Source organism: Macrosteles quadrilineatus, unplaced genomic scaffold, assembly GCF_028750875.1.
Source record: "Macrosteles quadrilineatus isolate MER2022 unplaced genomic scaffold, UCM_ALF_1.0 Scaffold_9__3_contigs__length_116548681, whole genome shotgun sequence".
NCBI classification, from domain to species: Eukaryota; Metazoa; Arthropoda; class Insecta; order Hemiptera; family Cicadellidae; genus Macrosteles; species Macrosteles quadrilineatus.
The window spans coordinates 26,426-31,843 of record NW_026542602.1 but is presented as its reverse complement, the minus strand read 5'-3'; the positions used below and the strand labels follow the sequence as shown (position 1 = coordinate 31,843).

General features: G+C 37.2%; 1 long non-coding RNA gene across 1 annotated transcript; it reads right to left on the bottom strand.

Annotated features, from left to right (window-relative positions):
• Positions 1 to 534: 534 nt before the first annotated feature.
• Positions 535 to 3,910, bottom strand: LOC129003895 (uncharacterized). Its single transcript, XR_008491655.1, has 3 exons — positions 3,797 to 3,910; positions 2,708 to 2,932; positions 535 to 806 (listed from the first exon to the last, which is right to left on the bottom strand). It is a non-coding gene; the product is annotated as an uncharacterized LOC129003895 (long non-coding RNA).
• Positions 3,911 to 5,418: the final 1,508 nt, after the last annotated feature.

Here is a 5,418-nt window from a genome sequence, read left to right as displayed (position 1 = left end):
ACAAACAAGCAAACTACAACAGTTTACTTATTCTCCATAAGAATAACATGGGAATTTTAAATTTACAATTTTTTTGAATTTTCTCCGTAACCATTAGGCGCATAATAACGCTTCAATATACTAAATTATTTGTTTTTTTAAGCTCTACAAAATGGTTTGGAAAGAAATTGCTAAATTTTATGTTTTTTGGGTCAAAAATGGGAAAAACCTATTTTTACCCCATAAAACCCCCCGTAAACCCCCGTTCCCATGGTCCGATCATGCTGGATCGAGAACTCGTTCGAATAAACGTACGTTTACACGTTTGTACCAAATTTAATCAAAATCGGATCATTTTTGCTCGAGTTATCGTGCTGACGGACATATATATATATATAGGTAGGTATATAAATATATATATGAATTTGAACGGATGGTGTTTTTGGCCTCTAGGGACCTCAAAACTAAAAAAAAAATCGGTCCCGCGTCCAGGTCTTACCGTGAGTACTACGGTAATAGCTTATTCCCTATATGGGAAATTCGCTAAAAGCAAATTTTTGGGCACCTCTCGAGTTAAAATGCTGGTTAAATACTAGTAATTCAGGAGGGTTATGCGACATAGGCTTGGGGGCAATGGACACGGCCCTGGATTTATAAGTATTAAATTTAAGTAAATGGCAAAACTTACCATTAGTTAGTTCTCTTCAATCTTAGTCTTTACTTCGCCCCATCCTCCATCTCCTCTTCCTCTGACCCCTCTCCCCTGTATTCTTCAATGTCGGAGGATATTAATTACAACGCCCCCATTTTACTGGTAGGCTTCAGTTCTGTACAGAAATATTGCAAAAAATAGTGTTATACAAATAATTTTAGTCCAACAAATAATACAAGTGTGTACACTCCTTTCTATATTTGCGATATTCAAATACATACAGCTATTAGGAAAATGTTTGAGCAAATCTGGGTCAAGTTAGTACAAATATTATAATTTTTAACAATAATTTGGTTTAGACAAAATAAATTGGTTTAACTTGTTCGCTACCACAATTATATGGAATTTACGTTCGCATAGACCAGCGACGCAATTGTGCGTCGACTCGTTTCTCACAATAGACCACCGACGCATATTTGCGTCAGCTGATCACATTGGAATAGACTAACGACGCACACTTGTGTCGGTGTTCAATGTTATTAATCAGCGTATTTCTTAGCAACGGTCTATTTTAAAGCCCTGATTTTATCGTATCGGTCTAGAGGGATATCTGCCGCAAATGTGCGTCGCTTGGTCTGTGGATATGACGATTGGTTACGTCACACAACAGTTCAGTGACGTAGCCAGGATTTAAAAATAGGGGGGGTCGACCGACTGGGGGTTGGGGTAGTCCGGGGGTAAAATGGGGGTCCCGGAAAAATTTGAAAAAATAGGCCCTAAAACGGTCTTTTTTAGCTCTCTTGGCATTGAAAATAATCAACCCCAACGTCAATACAGTATGATTATATAATTTTACATTTAATTTAACAAAAAAATATTATATTTAAGACCGGAAGGGGGGGGTCTGGACCCCCAGGACCCCCCCCCTGGCTACGTCACTGAACAGTTGGCAACATTGTTGTTTACATTGTGCATTCCGCGACATCTCAGAACAGATGTAAACGTTATAACCTTTGCACTTTTGGCGAGTGGTGGAGTTTCTTTATTTGTTTGTGTAAAAGCTTGAAACAACCAAATTTACAACGACGCTTAAACGTGTGTCGCCTGGTCTATTGAAACGAAAATGTAGGTAATCTTTTTATCTAGATTTCATTAAATAGACTGACCAACGCATATATGCAGCGTTTTAAAATTTGCTCAAAACGATAAATAAAAACAATATTTATTGCTTACTAATTCACTCAAGGTTAATATGAAGTCAATTTGTCCATTTAAACGATATTTCTCTTTTGGTCTGTTGGCAATGTTATTCCTATATCACTTGGTCTGTAAGCAACATCATGATCATTCCTTTTGGTCTGTAGGAGTGACCGGACCAACGCATATGTGTGTCGCTCGGTAGCGAACGTGTTAAATATTAATTATTTGTTATTTCCCAATTCGCAAAAATGCAAGCTCTAGCCTAATTAAGACATTTCCAAACAACATGTTTCGAGATGTATCCAAATACATTTTAAGTAGGGGCCTAGTTTTAAATTTTTATAAAAAAAACTATAAATTTGCATAAAGATTATAATTAATTATCCTTATGTTCCACCAAAAACTATTAATAATAGTTAGTTTTGTGTAGGTAACTAGTGGGCGAAGTGGCACTTTGCTACACCTAAGAGAAATGTTTACGCACGAGCCGTAGGCGAGTGTGGAAAGTTTCTCGAGTGCAGCAAAGGCAGTTTGCACTTGTGTTACACATTATATTTTCCCTAAAGTTACCATAAAACATATAAATAATTAGTTGTTCAAACTCTGTTCAACACTAAATGCAAATGATTCAGTTTGGATCAGTTTCTATGGTTGTCGATAATATGGAACCCACCCAAATATGGACAGTAGGCCTAGGACATAAAAATCTTCCTTTCATTTATGATAACCCAACCTAACATAACCGCCGCAAAGCGCTGTATAGCCTATCTGTAGCCTCCGGATAATACTTACCAAAGTACACATTTGAACTTTGAATAACTTAGTTAACAAACATAGCCTAGAATCTATCACAAAGCGGAAAGAATGTTGACTCACCTCACTTAAGTTATGGTTAGACCAAGTAACATTATCACGGCAGTATGGTAATTGCCTCCAGGGTCCACAACTCTGGTCTCTCTTTCTCTCTCATCTGCAGTGATGTCGATGGCAATGTCGTCCAGAAAGGTTACTTAGTCCTCTTAACTTATTGGTTCAAGACAATATTTCAAATAGAGACCAATTTGGGTTCAGGTCAAATTACAGCCTTTGCTCCAGGATCATCTATAAAATTAACATTGATGTCATTTTTAATCCAAGTCTAGTAAATACAAACAGCTCTAGAATATTTGACAGCACATAATTTAACGTCCTACACTCATTCCAATGAATATATTTCTTTAATACTTTCTTTCTTATTACTTGGCGACCATACAAAGTAGGTACCGTATTTTAAGCCAAGTATGAATGGAAATGAGTGTAGGATCAGGATAAGTGGCACGATCTTGTAGTCTTGTTAGTGACTAAGGCCGACATTCCTTAGACACAGCTGTTAATTAATAGCCCATACAGCTAATGGCAACTAAGGGACCTACGGTTTATAGTGGAATCCGAACCACATTATTGCCTTGGGATACGAATTGGTCTAATTATCAGGATAGTACTGCGGATAGTCGTAGTACTCACTCGTGCGGACGTTAATCCACACCAGGGAGTATCGCATCCACAGTGCATGCCTATAAATATCCACAATTCGTGACCTCCTAAGCTGGATTACAGGACGACGCCACCCGTCCCAGTCATATTGATTATTTCATTCAACAATAAACTTAGGCCTACCTTATATCAATTTTGGGTAATGTTAGGGTAAAACCTAACCTAACTAACGGAATGAAATATTCAAAATATTAAATAGTCTATGTATTAATATCTTTCATTTGAATGAATGTAGGACCTAAACTAAAGTGCAGCCAAATATTTTTACACAAACAAATTCTTAAAGTTGACACTTGGTCAGTAGGAAAAAGAGACAATCCTAATAGCCTAGGGATAATGCCTATTCAAACATTTGCTACAATATTGCTTGATGATACAGAATTAGCCTACGAATAAGCTGTAAGGTATCTTAGGTTCTTGTTGGTGACTTACCTAAGTTAGTGTCTGGTAATGTTATTAAGTTATCATGTTGATTAAGTTTTCTATCATATAAAAACTAACTTATTTCACATTATTCCTTAAAAACTATTGTTTGTAACACTCGAGTTATCTATTTTCTTGTAAACAAGGAAAGAAATAAAAAAAAATAAATATTTAGGCTACAAGTTTTTAGTCGATAAATGGCCAGCTTGAAGATGTCCGTCGGAATTCGGAATCAAATTGCGACTCGTGAGTTGAGGAACTGAACGATGAATTAGAACAACTCCTTTTCAAGAGTAGCTCCGAAGAACGGGTGCTTGTCGATATACTGGGACTATTTCAGTGTCGACAAAATGAAACTATTTCATTGTCGACAATATGGGATGTCGACAATATGTGGTGTCGATCATTTGCGACGTCGGTTATTTGGGATGTCGGTTAAGTGGGAATATTCCAGTGTCGACAAACTGGGAATAATTCAGTTTCGATCAATTTCTACGGTTGTCGATATTATGGAACCCACCCCAACGGTTAATTCGAAACTTCGGAGGCAGTGTTATATAGACATCAGGCATTATAATCAAACATCGTTTCTCATATTTTTATCATCATGACTGTTTTGGTCATGAATGTAATAAAATGCAATATCAACAAAAACTGTTATTTAATATTTACAAATAAAATTGAAAGAGGAAAAAATCTTTAAAACTTGACTTAATATAGCCATAGATTACTATTGGTTGGAATGGTTGCCAATTCTATCAGGCCACGGCCTGGAGTTAGTGGCGGATCCAGAGGGGGGTGAAGGGGTGACCCACGGGGGTCGCCGGATTTCTACCCCCGGATATTTACCCCCATGAAAAAACGCCTACGTCATTTTGACGTCACGAGGGGCGGGGCTTATACATGGTCGAGAAACAGCCCGCGACTGGAAATCTACCCCCGGACATCTACCCCCAGACATCTACCCCCGGACATCTACCCCCGGACATCTACCCCCGGAAATCTACCCCCAGTGGTCAGCTCTGCCACGTATCAGCCAATATTCATTGTTGTAATTGATTTTATTAATTGTTTTATGTAAATCAACGTCTCTTCGGTTAATCATCACCCTCTAATATCTAGTATTAAGCATGTGATATGTCATTGCCTTGTTTAACATACTGTATCTATCTTCCTAATAAAATAAGTTGTAACAGCCCTTTTTCACCCGAACTACTTCACTGATATTTATGATTGAGGTCTAATTTTAAATCTTAAGATTCAGCTCAACGCAAAATGGTATTTAAAACCATATGTTGATAAAGGGCTTCAAAAGTGTGACCCTTAAGTATTTGATTCATTTCCAGACAGTGATTTAAATGGTTGACAAACTTTCACATACAGTAACAGCTAACAGCGCATGCATGAGCGCGGATCGGAAGTGTTTATCACAAAAGATTGACCAATACGATTTTAATACTATTTAAAGGTTCTTCCAAAAGAAGAGAAACCGGTTAACATTGTAATAATAACTGTTATGACGTAGACCTACGGTATGGGAAATATTTTATTCATTGAATGATCAACCATATTTTGTAACTAACGCAATAGTCATTATTGCTTTTACACTTATTACTCATCAAAAGAGCTAA